Source organism: Haliaeetus albicilla, chromosome 16, assembly GCF_947461875.1.
Source record: "Haliaeetus albicilla chromosome 16, bHalAlb1.1, whole genome shotgun sequence".
Taxonomy (NCBI): domain Eukaryota; kingdom Metazoa; phylum Chordata; class Aves; order Accipitriformes; family Accipitridae; genus Haliaeetus; species Haliaeetus albicilla.
Window position 1 is genome coordinate 23,630,831 of NC_091498.1, and position 18,825 is coordinate 23,649,655.

An 18,825-nucleotide genomic window follows, 5' to 3' on the forward strand; every position below is an offset into this window, starting at 1 on the left:
CAATTGAGTACACTGCAGCATGCTATCAAGCAAAGAGCTTGAAGATATCTGAAGTACTGTCCAGGAAAAATGAAGAGGACAGTTAGTTGATATACTTTAATTTGAATCTAAATTTTTCTCTCAATGAAAACCTTTGAACAACTCAATTTAATTTATACTCATTTGACACCCTGAACTGTGTGTTGATTCATTTTCAAACCATAGAAACTAGGACAGAACTTACTGTACAATGGATATGTACATTCTTTTTTAGAAGACTGGAAATATCACTTGAAGATAAGATCAGGCTGTATGTTTAGACTGACGTTTCTCCACAGGCATTCTGTGCTCTTTTTGAGATCTTTGGAGCTTTTAAGGAGTTTATTTTTATGGTAGAGATGTGGCAAATAGTACACTGCTGATTTAATGAATCCCATAAATAACTTTTGCAAAGCTGAACTTTGAGGGAAAAAGAAGTGGCATTAATCACTTACCTTTGTTTAAATAACTACAAAGTTTTCTGAGTCAGATTTTTTTGTTTCAAACTTAATATGTAACTGATCCTAACAAGAATTTCTAGATAAACATGTTAATCAGATTATTACCTATATTGACTTACATAACACATACATAGAGAACGAAGGCTTAACACCTTATAACCTAATGTATTAAAATGTGAAATTCAAAATAAAAACCAGAACAACGTATTATTTTTTGCATATAGATACATCATGACATTATTTAAATATCTTGAAAAAGAGGGGAAAATACATTCAAATAAGTATTAAGCCTCGAATTAATAACAATAATATTCTTAAGATTAATATACACAAATATTTTGAAGAAAAACTTTATAATGTTTTTACCCTAATTGAGAAATAACTTCACAGGAATCAAGTAATGGTATTTTTCAGAGCCAGTTCAAGGGTTCTCAATAACGTAAGCCAAACTGAATTTTGCCAGCCCAAAAATAAGAACCAGTGAGAAAAAAAGTATAATCACACTGTGCCTATCCCAGAAAAGACAAAGAGCAGAGCTAGATGGAGTGCCTTGGTCAATGAGAGAGGAGGCAAAGTGGCATTTTTTTATTATGAGAGAATTTCCTCCTTTTCTTTCTCTCTGTAGAAAGGTGAAGTGGATATTCAGGCCACAGCCATTTTGTGTCCCTACTTTGCTGCATCTAGAAAAGTCCTTATTTACTCCTATAATTTGCAAGACTAATAATGACTGTGCTGTATGATTCAGAGCCTGATACAACTGATGAGGAGTCGTGGCATCTTTCTGTCTACAAAGAGACATACACACAGAAAGATACAATATGCTAATTAACAAGCCCAATGTGATTGTTCTTTACATTTCTTGCAGATAAAGCAAAAGAAAAGCAATTATTTCATTTCACACCTTAATGTACAGTACTTATGTTTTTAATTCATCCCCTCATTTTTCTTTTGCACACACAGTGTTTTTCTATTTTAAGACTGCTCTTGAATGTTGAACTCTTGGTAATGAATCTAGTTAAAATTTACATGCTTTGACATAGTATAAAAATATAGCAGGGAAAAAAAAGTTAGTCAGTCTAGGGTCTACCAAACTTGGCTGTCCTCTTCAGAATACACATGGCAAGAATGCAATGTGGGCATTTCATAATTTTACTAAGTGATAAGTAGATGGATGTTTACTTCAGTGTCTATCCCCCTTAAGAGGTCAATGCTGGCATAAATCCATACAGCATCTATCGTGGAAAGGGATGGACTTGCTGTAGATGTGGTTAAATCCAGGAATAATGTAGGCATCTTGAGGCATACTGTATCACAGAGCAGTTTTAAAGCAGTTTCATTGGCAAAATCTTGCAGAAATATGGAGAGCAACTGATAATTTGATATTACATATCCTGTTCCTCACACGTAGGCAGTTTATTTTACGCACAGGCCTTTCAAAGAATCTGTAGCATTCAACCATTCAAATGTTGACATTTACCACAGTAAACTATTAGATTTATTGATTATTAAAAAATGCCTAAAAAAAGTGTAGTAAACCTAATCACTTTGAAATAGCAGACATTTATTCTGTAGGTGTCACCGCTGCATATATCCCATCTGCTAGCAGACAGAAGGACCATATTCTACTTCCAATTACTTGAGAATGAGATGAACAGGAACTTGCACCAGCAAAACAGAGCTGAAATAGGACAAGTTTCTAGGGGATATGAAATAGTAATTCTAGTTGATCTAGGTGTAGTTGTCATATTTAAAAAGAAATCATCTAAGAGTTCATTGAGGGAAAGTTGTGCTCACTTAGTTCCAAACCTAAGTCTGTGGGAGAAACATTCACAGGCGATGAAAACAGACTTTTCTTTTAAAGTTTCTTTCTGTTCCCTGAAATACATATGCTGTCTGTTTCTGGTAGCTAGCACTTCCAGTAGCACATATCAGATTCAACTAAATTGGCTGTTAATGGGCAGAAAAATCTGTTAAACAAAAAACATTTTGCCTTATGGTTTTCTAGACTTTGAAGTAGGAGCTGCTGCAGCCAGCTATGTTGAACAGCGTTCCCATGCCTCACTCTTCCTCTCAAACTGGTTTTCCAAGTAGATCAAAGCATTTCTAGCTTAAAGAGTTAACTTACCTATAGTTTGGAAATGCAAATAGACAAGTCCTTGATAACTAATACACCTAAAAACAGATGATTGGATAGTGCTAAACAGATACCAACGCTAAGAAACAACATTCCAGCATCATACCGAGTAAAAAGACAATTTTGCTCCCTTAACATTCACAAATAATAGAATTTAAAAAAAAACAAACATACTTTTCAGTGCTCCCATTACCCCTCCTCATTTTTTAGTATTCTTAGACACTACATTTTTTTAGTAAAACTTTTTAAAAGGGACAACAAAGATTTGCTATATGGGAGGTAAAGAAGTCTGGAGTTTACTCTCCTATGACTATGTTCAATTAAACAATACAGCAACAAACCACAAAAATACCCCAAGGAAATTAGTCTGATTGGCTTAGATCTGAATTATTTATGAATATTTCTAAATTGGAATCTTTTCAATATTACCTTTCCTTGATTAGTGAAAAAATAATTACTTAATACATTTATGGACCTTAAGCTTGCATATGGACTTCAGTGCGATATTTAAAGAAAACTGTGCCCTAATTGCTTTTAAGAAGTCATCATCAGGCAATTAACTAAATCTTACTGATATGCATCTTAGAAATTTGTCATTGTGCCTCTGCGCTTTATTACATTCAAGAGACAAATTACACCAAACCATGTTTTAAGCGATTGCTTTAAAAAGTGTTATCCATCCCATGCACGGTGTGTAGTGACATCATTAGGTTTTTATACCCATTTGCCCAGGCAGAAGGGACTACAAGGAGTCCAAAGGAATGGGAAAAATCCATCTCTGAGTTTTGTATGCGGAGGCTTGTGAACATAAAGAGCTGGGAAGTCCGTTTTAAACACAGTATATCTCAGTAAAAGTGAACCACTATATGGTAACTTCACCAGGCTCAACGCTTCAGATGTTCAGACTTTCTCACCTCCAGTTAACCAGGTTTGGGAGGAACATTTCAGAGAAATAGTATCTTTTTCTTCCTCAGATTTCTCCAGGGAAGATGGGAAAGTGGTGAGATAAATTTAGCTGGACAGAAGTGAGAAAGACAAGCATTTGTTAGTTCACGGTAGAAAAAAACAGGGAGGTTTCACTTACCTGCAAGACTGCAGTCAGGAAGCTTTTATACTGAACGGCGGATAGGATCTGGAAACACTGATACGTGTTGATTATTTTTAAGTCAAGATAATTCTATCTCGCAATATTAATGCAGCACTCTAACATACATCTTTGCATCTGCTAATTTCAAAGTGTTGAGGTCAATCTTCATCAAATCTTTTACAGTATTATAAGTATAAATTATTAGCAAATTTGTAAACTGAAGCCCACCAAGGATACATGGCAAAGTATAGAGCAGATCCCAGAAACTGTTGTTGCCAGTCTTCTACTTTAAGGGAAAAAACACTACAGTATTTGGGTATAGAATATCCAGCTCACCAATATAGATTTACTAGTAGAGATGACAACTGTAACTCCTCATTAGAGCTGCCCAGTTTAGTGTACCACTCCCACCTATACTGGGGCTGCATCGACCCTACTATTTCTGAATAAAATACCTATCATCAAGGTTAAGTATTCAACAGATTTGATGCCATCAGCCAAAAATGCCTCAGAAAAGGCAAACAAGCGCAGATGTAAATAGTTTCAAATACTGAGTCTGATTTTCCATTACCTTATATCTTTTATAATTTAAATCTTTGAAAAATGGTATCAGATTAAAACAGACTCTTTGGAAGTAGCCATGCTGTTTTATTTACACTTTGCAAGGTTCTGAGGTATCAGAGACTCTGTCTCACTGACCTCAGAAGTCCATAAAAGAGGCATCAGGAGACATTTTAAACTAAAAAAACAGAGTACTTATCTTCTGACATTTCTTGTTTAAAGAATCGTTCACAAGGAGAAAAAAAAGTGTTAGTGTACTCCAAGAAAGGGAACATACACTTATGAAGCAAATGATCTTGTTGAAATGATGTCCCCATCCAAAATACCCTTTCAAGCATAATCTTAGCATTTTTGGTTCTTATGAATAGTAATTTTTTTAAATTTGCCTTTATTCTTAGAAGAATGCACTTAACTAACTTGAAAGTAAAAGTAGATAAAAGGCTTAGAAAACTGAAAAGTATTGATTTTCCAAAATGCAAGACACTAACAAGAAGAAATACCCAGGGAGTTGTTTATATCTGTATACATATCTACCTATATTTAGGCATACACACACAAATAGCTAATGCTAAACTACAGATGAGATAAAGATTTGATTCGGTTTTTAAATTCAGAATTTGAATAACACCTCCCACCCAATTTTCACAAATGTTATTTTTTGATACTCAGCTAATGTGATTTATTTTTTTAACTGTTAACCCTCTTGCCTCTATTTTTCTATCATACCACAGGACAGGAACAAAACACTATGGACAGCTTTGGCAGAACACTAGCAATGGGGAAATAAAAAGTTACTGAAAAACACCTGACTTTTATTCTATGTTTTTGTGATTACACTTGGAACTTTCAACAGTATTTTCTTGTACTTATTTTTCCTTTTTAATTTCACACATGGAAGATATTATTTGGCACTTGAATAGCCCCCCTGTAGTTCTGAATTCATACACTGGAGCGATGAACGGATAAATTCCCATCTCTTGCTGCTCTTGATGCTTGGCTGGGGACAGTTTTCAATAGCAGGTTAGAAGGCAACAGCACATCAATCCATAATGTAAGAATTACAGTCTCTAAATAAAACAAGAAATCTTCCTTTTTGCACAAGCACTAAAATGTTTTCTTTTTCAACAAAACAATATGCATTTCATTTTGCTATTTTGAATAAAAGTAATCATAAGGGGACTTTGCCAAGAGAACAGTAAAGACCGGCGTGAAACCAATGGTCCTTTCCCGTACACCTGAGTTTACAGCAATTATGGCTCTTGTATGGCATGTGACATGACTCTTGTTCAAATACACCTTGTATCTAATGTCTCCATGAACAACTTCATTCCGCCTCTTTTACATGACAGGAAGAATGTTTTTACCATGCTGCAACAGATCTCTCAAAGTCAGTCCTCTTCAAGCTGTTCAATTTTACATGAAACACTGAAATATTCATTGGAACAAATAGAGAGCATTGAAAATGAGTCTATAGCTTTGGGGTTAGGCACTCAGCTGGCAGGAGCAACACCTGAGTGCCAATACCTTTTCAAATGAATATTTAATTATTTATACAAAATTGAACAGCTGCAATAAGAAAGAGATATCTCCTGCCAAATGGGTTAGAGCACTTTCCAGAGACAATTTGAGGTAAATGATTCTAGAAAGAGCACTAGACCTATTCAGCCAAATCCAGCAGCTGAAGGAATTTTCTTCAGTGAGGAAGCATGGTAAACCTAACCCTGAAATGAGGTTTAATAAAATAGTATTACAATAATGATAACAATTACAATGCTGATTAAACCAAAATCTTTACATGCCCATTGTATTCTATTATTTCTCTCTTTTACAAACTGTGATAAGCCTTTTTCTACCGTAAATCTGAATTGCTATATATGAGCTGTTTGAAGTTATGAAAAACCTAAAAAAAACAGTGACTGAAGTTTTCATTTTACCTATTTATCTACTCTTTCCTTTTATTATTACAGTAATCCATAATAATTTAAGATAGATGGCTTAGTTTTTCCTCATTATAACTGTTGTCTATTTAATTATCTTTCTAATTAAAATCATAAGTCTTTTTTGCCAAAATAACAAGTCCCTTTTAATTCAAAAGCCATGATGCTGTAAGTTAGGCAAGGTAAGGTACTGTGTTTTTCTAAAGTCAAATAAAATCACATTGAGCTTTTGACGAGAGCTTGGAAAACTTTTGTACCCAAGGCAAAATTCTGACAAATAAAGGTCAGGTGTGTCAGACACAAAAATATTTCAGTAAAATGAGTCTGCAGTTGCTGACAGCTTCAGTTATCTAAATTTTTGCAGGTCCAAACCAATTTTACCACATTTTTCAGCAACGTCCGAGAGGTTGTGTGTAGTTCCTCTGGCTGCAGAACCACTCACAGACAGAAATGGAAACAAAATCTATTTCCCAGAGCTCAGGACACAGTTTAGGAATCCCATCCCTGATTAATTTACTTAATCCCTTCTTGAACCATTGATACTTTTGATCTCTACAGTGTCATATTGCAAAGACAACAATTACAATGCAATTGAATTCACTGCCTAGGATTTTGCTGGCATCTTTTTGTTTCATTGACCATGTTCTCTCAACACAAACTCCGTACCTAAGATAAATTGCTTTGAAAGAGTATCTTCGTATAATATTCCTTTAGCAATTTTGGTTCTGTTTTTTAATACTAAAATTAATATTTCACCTACTCACCAAAATGAAAATAATGAATAATTTTAAAATTCTCTCAACTTCTGCAAATATCTGAGGGAAGTAATTGAAAAACTAAAACTAGCTGAAACAAGCTTGGGAAATGAAATACAAGTGAGTGTACTACAGCTTTAAACTAATTAAGGTAACGCATGAATGTATAGCATATATAATGGATGGCAGCATATACTTTACAGTTTACTGAGCCCTATCGATAAAACCATCAACATTTTTCACCCAGACAAGGTTTCATGTTCCTGTTAAACAGCGAGCTAAACACACTCCATCTTCCTCTCTAGGACGCAATCATAGCCATCAGTACAATTCTAAAGCTACATCCTTCCCTAAATGCCAACTGTGTACAATAGAGAACCTGTCCACTTGTTTGTTTTTCCATTTAAAGCAAGCAGCAAAAGTCTTGTGTCTTAGCAGCAGACATACTAGAAACAATTTGTCAGATTTTGCAGTTTAACACACACTATGGACCCTTTACAGTGCACTTTGTGAAACAGCACATTCTGATCAATCCATCAACATCCAGGACATTTCAATAGTATGAAAACCTATTTAGGAAAGCTAGATCATATGAAGGTTTGTTAACCCTACTTATCTGAAACAAACATTGAAACTACAAACATCTTTTTCATTTATAACTCTCTTTCCTCCCCACCCTCCACCACAAACTTACATTCACTCACATACACACATGCCTACACCCCTTTTTATCCCTTTTGTCTTTAACTGATTTTCATGCAGAATGAATAAAGCTGTGAAAACTTCTGTTATGAACAGCCTGATGGAATCAGAGACAGAACAAAGTCAAATTTGTGTAAGCACTTTAAATAGAGTATGTCTCTATCATGCCATTAGTTTATTTTTTTATTAAAAAAAGAGTAAGAAAATGCTGAGGTGAAGAACGCACAAGTCACAGGTGCCAGCAGAGATAAAACGTAGCATGTATATGGAAAAAAACTGCAGCAGATTTCAGGATGGCTTCTCTGTATAGCTGCAGACAGAGGTTGCCTTTTTATTGGTACCTGGTTTCTGACAACAGCTGTTTCAGAAGCGGCTGTTATGCTGAAGCATTTTCTTAGCTATTTTCCACTGCATGAATTAACTAATATTGCACCAAAGAAATCTGAGAACCTCTGGCCTTGATAAAAACACAAGACATGAGAAAGATGTTTTCCAATACAACATAAAACAAAGTTGAAATTCAAGAGAATTTTGTGACTAATCTCAGATTAAACAGTCAGTTTTACAGTCTTAGTGCAAATGAGTTTTCTATCAAAGAGCAGAAGAAAAGATGTTTTAGGTTAGCTTTTGGGGGTACTCTGTTAAGTATGATGAAAAAAATGTAATGAGTAAAAGTAATATTACACTTCTTAAAAAGGCTCCTCAGACACTGGAAGATAGGATCTAAAATGCCTCAAAAACCCCACCAAATGTCTGAAACAGAACGGCCCATATAGTTCCAAGGCAGAATCAAACAAAAGAAGCATGTGGAGCAACCATTACAGACAAGACAACCACTGTTATCCACCAAAAGGTTCCAGAATGCAATTGATTTCCAATTGTTTGCAAGTACAAACAAAAGAGAAATTGGCACCACTCGCTCAGATAACACACTGACTGCAGCAACTGAATGCTGTTGCAGCTTTAACAGGGGTGTAAAAGTCTACACATTACCAAACCCGTGTTAACTCTGATTAGTGATTCAAAAAGTCACAGACTGCAGATGATAAATAAGGAAGAGAAAGGACGTGCAGAGGAAAATTATCCTTACTAGAGAATATGCAAATACTATAATGAGGTGAACTCACTGGAGCCAATACAATTTAACAGTACAGGGGAAAGGGGCCCTTGTTATTGGGTTAAAAATGTGACAAACCCTCAATTTCATCATGAGGTTTCACTAAGGGCAGAGAACTGAAAAACTTAAGAAAGACTTTGAGCATTTATTCCAAAGAACAGCCAAGCACCAAAAAAGTGAATCTAACCCAGAACTTGTGACCTCTTAGAAATCTTTTTATTTTTTTTGTAGCAAGGACTGAAAGCCTTTTGAGCAAGAGCTCCTAAAAGTTGGGAATTCTATTCTGGAAATCTGTATTGAGTTTGCGTGACAAGGGTTTGGTAGCAGGGGAGCTACAGGGGTGGCTTCTGTGAGAAGCTGCTGGAAGCTTCCCCCATGTCTGACAGAGCCAACGCCAGCCGGCTCCAAGACGGACCTGCCGCTGGCCAAGGCCGAGCCCATCAGCAACGGTGGCAGTGCCTCTGGGAGAACAGATTTAAGAAGGGGGGGGGAAACCCTGCGCAAGAGAAACTGCAGCCGGAGAGAGAGTGAGAACATGTAAGAGAAACAGCCCTGCAGACCCCCAGGCCAGTGCAGACGGAGGGCAGGAGGTGCTCCAGGTGCTGGAGCAGAGATTCCCCTGCAGCCCGTGGGGAAGACCACGGTGAGGCAGGCTGTTCCCCTGCAGCCCAGGGAGGTCCACGGGGGAGCAGATCTCCACCTGCAGCCCGGGGAGGACCCCACGCTGGAGCAGGGGGATGCCCGAAGGAGGCTGTGACCCCGTGGGAAGCCCGTGCTGGAGCAGGCTCCTGGCAGGACCTGTGGCGCCGTGGAGAGAGGAGCCCACGCTGGAGCAGGCTGTGCCTGAAGGACTGCAGCCCGTGGGGGACCCACACTGGAGCAGTTCGTGAAGAACTGCAGCCCGTGGGAAGGACCCACATTGGAGAAGTTCGTGGAGGACTGTCGCCCATGGGAGGGACCCCACGCTGGAGCAGGGGAGGAGTGTGAAGAGTCCTGCCCCTGAGGAGGAAGGAGCAGCAGAGGTAAAGTGGGATGAACCGACCCCAACCCCCATGCCCCATCCCCCTGCGCAGCTAGAGGGGTAGTAGGTAGAGAATCTGGGAGTAAAGCTGTGCCCAGGAAGAAGGCAGGGGTGAGGGGAAGGTGTTTTAAGATTTGGTTTTATTTCTTATTACCCTACTCTGATTTGATTGGTAATAAATTAAACTAATTTTCCCCATGTCAAGTCTGTTTTGCCCATGACAGTAGCTGGTAAATGATCTCTCCCTGTCCTTATCTCAACCCACGAGCCTTTTGTTATATTTTCTCTCCCCTGTCCAGCTGAGGCGGGGAGTGATAGAGCAGCTTTGGTGGGCACCTGGCATCCAGCCAGGGTCAACCCACCACAAAATCTCAAAATAAGAAGAGCCAGAATAATAACTAGCATTAACCATCAGAAAAGACAAACATTTACTTATGCTTGAACCCTCCCAAAATAAAATGGCTAAGAGAAACATTGCAGTCCCTTAAAGGAGAAAAGGGTTTATTATATGAAAATGTTTTATGCTGCTGCAAATACTACTGTGCAAATATAAGCAGCTAACGTAAGAAATCCAAAACCACAATTAATCCCCAAGAAAAGGACTAGCACAGTTTTATTTTTAAATAAATATACTGGTACAATTGTATCAGTGGCTGATGCACCACTATTTCCTTAAATACATAGTCAGCTTTGGCTTCAGAGTGTGGTTTTGGAGTTTTGTTCTTTAATATTCTTCAATTATTCATTTTTTAATTACACAGAGGAGACCTTAGCTATTGGAAAGGATTTGTCCCTTAGGTATGTGAAATATGATACACCGAAGTGTACTGGTCATCAGTCCTCAGTCCAGAGATCTTGTGAACATATAGCAAACAATTTAAAACACATTATATGCCTCCAGTGTTACTTTAAAGGAAAAACACCTTACAATGAAGTCTTTTCTAAAACTGAACCTTTGTATATATGATGACTGATACTGAGCCACAGTCATTCACAAAATTCAAGTTTCAAAAACAACTGCCAAGATTATTTAGCCATCTTTCACAGAACTCACACAATGAAAGAGGCAAAAAAGAATTTTATGCATACAATTTTAAATGTTTCTTTTAAATTATTATCTTATCCAGGAGAAAAATCTATAAAACACATAAGTGGTTTTTTTGGATGGAAATATAGAAAGAACTGTTGCTTAATGTTAGTAAGTTCTACTAATACTTTCATTATAATTGTAAAAATCAAACATGTAATTTGTCAAATATTGAGAGAACTGTCATTACGCTGATGCTCTTCATTTGCACTGTTAAAAAGCAATTGCTGTCTCCTTAGTAAGAATAGAAAAGTTGTATCTGGCAAAAGATTTCCACCCCCACAGCAGAGCCATGGATCCTTTCCACCACTGTAAAATGAAGTTAGATATTCCATTAACATAAGAAAAGCAGCTACTCATGATCACTTTGAGTTCATCGTCAAAAGGAAATCTGTACGCCGTGCAATTTAATGAGTAACATAATCTGATACGTGACTTTATCAATTGCCTAATTTAGTTTTGTGAAGGACTTCCTGGTAGCTTGAACAAGGACAGAAGAGAAAACTAACTCAAATGCTGAATTGCAAAGAGATAATAAGGAAGAAAATGCAGTTATTTGATGGAGAACAGATATTATCACGACAAAATTAGTAAAACTGAGACATAGCTCTGCCAAGCTATACCAAGTTAAACCAAAATTGTGAAAGTTGGAAATTGTGTTCAGTTGATAGCATTTCTTAAGCTATCTTCATTTATTTATTTTCCCCAGTAACTAACCCATTCTCATGGTGGGAAATTTTCTCAACAGTCAACATTTTTAAAACTTTAGGTTTGAAACCAAAATGTATAACTACTAAACAGAGAGACAAAAACAATTAATAGAGAGACTTCATATTTTGCATCTATTTTGACTGATTCCCCTTACTGACTGCATTGTCAGATATAATATTTTACCTGGAAAAGAAAAACTGAATAAGCAGTATTTTTTCCTCAGTAAGTGCTTACGGTGTCATCTCCAGTTTAATCATCAGACACTAGAAAAGTAAGACTAGTGTTCAGTATTAATCAATGTTTTGTTTGCAAATTTTCCTTTTTGCCCATAATTCGAGCAGCAGTGGAGACGACATGTTTATTTGTTATCTCCTACCTGACTTTGGAGCTTTCCAGTTCCTAGCAAGTCTGACGACTTCAGTGATAGTGATAACACTGGCAGGTTACAATTCATGATTCATTGGTGCTGTTCTGCAACATCACTGTGGTAAACAGAGATCAGAACAGGGTTCTTTTTCATTTCAGATTAGGTTTTTTTACAACTCATTACTTTATTCTGATATCTTTCAAATTGTTTTTCTCTAACACTGTAGGACTTCAGCGCAGATGACTATTTCCAATGTTTACAGTACACTGTAAGAAAGTGTCAGCTTTGCATAATTTTACCCTCCCTTTTCTGAGGTTACTGACTAATAGTGCTAGTCTCAATTTCTGTGAAGCTATTCTAATATATCCTATTTTTAAACAAACATGTAGGAGTCCATATGCCAATGGAAAGTATGAAGAGCAATGTATTTCAGATATACGCTGTTTCACTGTGGAGAGCTATCTCGTGACTATGTGGGGAGTTCATAGCTGCCATTAGCTGCCTACTGCAATTTATTTAAAAAAAAAATAAAATAAAATCACAAAACATCTCACTTTTTAATCAACATTGGACTGTGGAAGGTTCTATGATGTGTATGTCAAGGCCAGCTGTGTGCTGAATCTCATCAGGGTTACACAATCAGAGTTGGAGGGAACAAACTTTCCTAATAAACTTATTTTTTTTGCTTCCAAGTAAGCTGTATCTGCTCCACTTTCTTTGACATACCCCAAGTATACAAAGACACAAAATGACCTTCACTTCCTTAGTTGAGCTTTGCTCCATCTTTCTTGTCAACTGTAATTTCAAAGCAGACTAACTGAAAATAACCAAAAACTTTTTCAAAGTACAAAAGCAGAACTGAAAGCTGCATTTACAATAAGTACCAATATTCTCAAATTCAAATATATTTAAATTATAGGAGATAGTTTTCATGCATAGGCAGATAGTATTAAGAGAAATTACTATCTGGATTTTTCTATAACTACTCCAGTGAAATTTGAAGCTGCCGCAACAGTTTTAAAGGGAATGTCTTTCAGTTTGCACACGAAGTGCAGAATGTTGTTAATAATTTGTTGATTTTTAGTAGTTTATATGCTTTGCAAACTTCATCAAATCATCAAGCCTTTTCTATACAAGCTTGTTTCTAAATGAGAAGCTCTATCACTTACATTAGTATAACTTCCTGCAACAAAAGTAGTTTTCTCCAGTTTAGCTGAGACTTTTCATCTGCTAGATAACAAAAGCTAAACCATAACTGACTTTCTTAACAGTGTGTGTATGAAGAACAACAGTACACAGTTATAGGACTCCAAAATCATACCATAGCTGATGGATGCATAATTTTCATTGTCGGCAAGATTAGAAGGGAGCGTCACCTAGGAAGATAGGTGATTTTGTCTAAACAGACAAACGTGAATTTGTCTAAACAGACAAATAATATAAAGTGTTTTGGGGAAAATCAGGAAAAGTCTGTGTAAAATTTGATTCTACTGAGTTAGACTAAGAAATTTCAATATTGCTAACTTTCACATTGTAGACAGGGAGGTTATTCTCATAATGTTCTGAACATCTCCCTGTCTCTGAATATTAGGCCTCTTTTCAAATTTCAATTGTACCCTGTGCCCCCAAAACTTTTGGAAAAAAAGTGCCAATGTTCTTCAAATCCAATTTGATTTTGTCTTAGATGTTGTGTTGAAGTGTGTTTCATCCTTGAATCGTCTGTTAAGAAAAGCTTAATTTGTGTTTTTATTCTTGTCTTTCCAGTCAAATGATAATTTAAAATGACTGATTCTGTAATCAAGGTGGTGAAAAAATGTCTCATGGCCTAAAGGTATAAAGCTAACTTTGAGAGCTGCAAATACAAGAGCTGGAGAACTGTAAACAAAAAGAATACTTTGCATACTGAAAAAAAATCTGCATTTTTTAATGAATGCCCTCAGACAGCTACTACAAATATATCTATACTGCATACAAGATGAGTTACAGAAGTATAATGAGATGTGCAGCTAATTTTAAGCTGCTTAATCTGGATACCATTTATAAATTCATTATACAGCTCAGAGCTCAAGTTAAGTTTTGCCTCCCAAAAGCACCTCATCTGACCTTTTGTGAGGATCCCACTTGCAAGACTGAGCATGAGGTATGTCTTACACCCTCTCGGACTGAGCACCTCTTGTCCCTTCTGCTTATTGTGTATAGCATCTATGGTGTTTAGAAAAGCTGTAGGACAGTAGTTCAACACAATTCATATTCTAACTTTGAAATGCAGAATCCTGACTGCTTAATATGTGGAAAGCATACACAGTAAATGAAACAACCATACTTACTTCATTTTCAGTTTGACAGCTAATCTTCTTTCAATTCTGTCTAGATTTCTTGACTCTATCAAGGTTTAGGTCTTTCTCTTTTAACATTCAAACTCTTGCATGTCATTCCACCTGCTCTCATCTCAAGGTTTTGCATACCAAAGATTCAGTAGGTCTCAGTCTTCAACCTCTCACACAACTAAATTCATGTCTTTGAAATACAGTTTCATAAATGTTCTCAGTTGGGTAGTCTCTGCTCAGGATTAATGTTGTTTCAAAAGCAAGTGCAGCACTTCTGCCAGCAGAAGACAAATTTGCTCTCTATTTTGAGCTTCAGATAAATCTTAAACACAGCTGAAGGCATTCCAGGCATCAAATGAGAGCACATACAGCACTTGCATAATATCTATCAGCATATGGCTAGCAGAGTCTGCTTAGGTCACAAGGGTGGATCTCCACAAAGTGAATGAGCACAGTTTGTTCAGATTTTTAGGCTTGTTTAAAAAAAGATCTGTTTCAGTTCCAGGACTAGTTATTTTCCTGTGTGAAGTCCTGGCAGCATACCATTTTCTTAGAAGCTGTAATTTGGAACAGTGGCTTTTTTCCACTAATGGGAAAATCTCAAAGGCTTTGGGAATTTAGTGAAGATTATATATGCACTTAAAAATCCAGAGGATTGTTCCAACTGCCTGAGCTACCTGCATTTGAACCATTTGTTCTCAACCTTCACAAAGCCAACTGGTAGGAATGGTTGTAGATTGTTTTTGAAATCAGGTATCTTTTACTGCTGGCTACGTTTTTATGAGCCTTTTCTGTTTCCTGTTCTGTTACAGGAAATAAATTTGTAATTTATATCTCTATAACCATATCCTTTCCTGAAACAGTAAGTGTGAAAAACATGCTTATTTGCTTTGCTAGACAATGAGTTTATTCCTAGATATTTCAAAAACATACATTTGCACACTTTTGTGTCCTCCCTTATAACCTGAATTCAGCCTACAGCTGTCTAAGCAAAACAACCCATAAAAGAATCACTGGACCAGAGAGATCTTGAAGCCTGTACAGAAACACATGAAGAAACAGGCCACACTATGGATAATCTTAAGTGTAGGCAAGCCAGACAAATGATGATGGCAAATCTGGCCTTTGAAAGTATGCCAACCATCCAATTAAAAAATTGAGACGACTATTATAACATTTTTTTCTTCTGGGAAAAAAAGTCAGTTCTTACTCGGTAAAGCTGGTTTTGCATGCAGTTGGAATAACATTTTTTATTTTGTCTAATTGATTGTAACTATATGACTGCAGGAGATTACTGTCCTCAAAAACATATCCTCAAAATTAGTTATGAATAAGTCCCATGCAAATGAATTATGCTTCTAAATCCTTTCAGCAGCTTTCAAGCTCTCTCTCAAAATATTTTGCTAACTATTGATTTCCCAACTTTCCTAGTTGCCTCTGGGAACAGCATATATTTTTGAGGAAGAACATGGTCTACCCAGCTGTAAATAAAAGAAACAAGCATTTGACAAAACATGGAGGAGGGCAAGGCAACAGGCAACGCCTTAAGTACTTTCTAATGAAAGTTTGTGGCTCTTTCATGAAGCTGAAGACCTGCTGCGTGGATTGCTCTCATAACCTAAGACATCTCAACTGGTGGAGACATTTCTGACAATACATATACGTTTTTGTAATATATATCTTTATATTTAAATCACCGTCCTGGTTATGAAGCACACTGCAATTTAAAATATTGTTCTCTTTCTGTGGGAAACCTCTTAGGTGATAGGGATAATTCCCACACTACATCCGAGATATACACAGGGAGTTCTTACAGGTCTGACTGCATCTGTAATTTGCATCCCATTTTTCCTGACCACGTCAATTCTGTACACCAAACCGTACATGTTGGGTAGATTTTTTTGCTTCTTGGAAAAGCAGCATTTCTTAGAGGGGTGAAGATACCTGTTCAGGATAATAGACTAAATAAAAAAATTCTGTGTACCTCTTTCTTATTTAAAGCACACATCCCCCCATAAATGCTTCAAATAGTTCCAGCTTACTGCCGAAGCTTTCCTTCTTACAGGAATGGATACTCTCCCCCCCAAAATCCTCTTTTTATTTGTGTACTCCACAAAGTAATGCCCTACAGAGATTTTCAAGCTAGCTGAAATTACAGAGAACTGGAAAAAACCCTACCATCATACCAAGCTAAGCAGACCTACAAGCTTATAGAACTAAAGTGCTGTCAGTACTTGAGCTGATCCATTTGTAAGGTAAGGGTACATAGGCTAGCTGATATGCCCTTCGCTACAGGTGGAATTAAAAGCATTCTGCTGCACCATTCCTGTTATTTAATTTTAAAGCATCAAATTAAAGCTTAATAAACCTCTAATTATGTTGCTTTATCATAAATTATTTAAAAGACATTTCACATATTCCACAGTATACTGAAATCCTTCAGTTCTTTGGCTCACAAATACCTCATTTCAAATATTTACAGAGGAAAATGCTAGAAACCTAGTTCAAAGGAATTTTGACAAATCATAAAAGTTTTCCTAAAATATGACCTCAAACATATGGTTCCTTTAGCTCATGCAATTTCTGAGCACAGGCTGAAATTGATAGCTAATGAAGAATGAACAGGAAAAGCTACAAGTTTAATGTGAAAATGAAATACTCTATGAAAAGATCAAGTTTCATTTCCATTAAGGAAGAAATTTGTCTTTAGCTCCAGTAGAAGTTGGTTTCCAAATGGTGCCAGATTTCACAGACGCAGAGTTTGATATTAGAGACACAGTGAGGAAGATACAGTGTGCCACAGAACATAAGATTTAAAACATGCTTTCTATTTGCTATTCATTTTTAGCCGTCACCTTGGATCCAAACCTAAGAAAGATCCCTTAAAACTTGAGAGCTAAAGGAAACAAAGCAATCCATGGTTTTAATAGAAAGTTTGATAATATTTAAACTTGTGCTTAGTCTTTTCATTACTTTTTTTTTTCAGTCAGAAAGTCAGGCCTCCTTAGTGTTTGCTGTTACAGTACCACATTATTCAAATGCAAAGGTTTCCTCTTTACTCTGCCTTGCTTCTTTATGCCCAACTGCTTTCAATTCATCACTCGGTGTCAGAACACATACCAACATGTGTAACAACACATCTTCTGGAAGGAAAGTCCTCATATTTTCTTGCAGCATCAATCATTTCATACTTCTTACAGTCAGACTTGAGTTGATAACTGCACTGGATTAAAAAGGTGTTCTGAATAAATGTTCAAAATGATGGCCCCCTATAAGCTTTACAGCCTATTATGAAGTAAAACTTTTTTTCTGGTCTAAATTCAGAAAAGATCCAAACCTACACTAAAGAATCTTCCCCAAATTGTAGTGTTTCTCTTTATTCTACCAAAGCAAGGAACCTGATGGTGTTACAGCAGCACAACAGCTACTTCATAATAGCTAATCATAAATAGCACCTTTCTCCTTCATCCCATCACCAGCTGCGCTCAGAGAAGGCTGCTTCTGGGACAAGCTTGTTATTTTCACATTACTTATTTCATAATAGGAGTAGTCCTGTTTGATAATTTCTGTGACGACTCAATGAAATATATGCCTAACAATATATATTTGCTGTTCCCAAAAGCCAGCACGGTAATGCAGCTACATTTGTGAACTGTTTAAGTCACATGGATCCTTTCCCCTTAATCCTGAACCTGGACTAAAGACGATGCAAGTGTTTGGTAAAAAGAAATTAAAAATACTACATACACAATGTATATTAAGAGGCCCAAACTGGTTATCTGTTGCAAATAGCAATTCTGGCAGCCATGTGCAGGTGAAAATATGTTAGTCCAGGGTAAGTGGGTTTCTGAGCATACAATATTCATGCCAAGTTCCTGCTATGCATATTATATACAGAAAATTGCTATATTTAGATCATCTCTATTTTAGCATACCTTTAGTTTTATAAAATGTCCTGACTATTCAAATTTGTAGCTAGTTTAATAGCTATAAAATTTGTAAAAAGTGTCTGTCCTTTCTGGATGGCATTACAAGCTTGTAAGCTCTGCTAAATACAGCAGTGAGCAGTTCAAATTGTCAAACTAAGTTTCATTTGTTCAATTTGTTATGTCAGCTTATAGGTATTTTTATGAAATTCAGGAATTCAAAGACTCACATCAGAAAATACCATTCAAATAATTCAGCTTCAATAAAAGAATACCATCTTTCACTTTTAGGATGATCTTGTATAAGATTTATTTTCAAGAAAGAAGTTAGATTAAATTAGGTTATAGAGAAGTAAATTATGAAATAATTCATTAACTCTAATCATACTTGGTCCAGATGCAGAGAAGATATTTTAAAATGTTGGTAAACAAGTTATAGTTTCAGTAAGAAAACTTGGTTAACAATCTCATAGTTTTTGGTGAAAATGAAAGCCAGATGTTACTGAAGTTGCCTGAGCAGTCAGAGAAATACCAAGAACACAAGTTAGAGAATCCACTTAACATCCACTGCAGATCTGACACAGTACACTGTTAAATTAGAGAGTCTGATGGGA

At 36.4% G+C, this 18,825-nt stretch overlaps 1 long non-coding RNA gene across 1 annotated transcript; it reads right to left on the reverse strand.

Moving 5' to 3' along the window:
* Positions 1-4,899: 4,899 nt before the first annotated feature.
* Positions 4,900-14,575, reverse strand: LOC138689465 (uncharacterized). Its single transcript, XR_011328293.1, has 3 exons — positions 14,286-14,575; positions 11,968-12,073; positions 4,900-5,258 (listed from the first exon to the last, which is right to left on the reverse strand). It is a non-coding gene; the product is annotated as an uncharacterized lncRNA (long non-coding RNA).
* Positions 14,576-18,825: the final 4,250 nt, after the last annotated feature.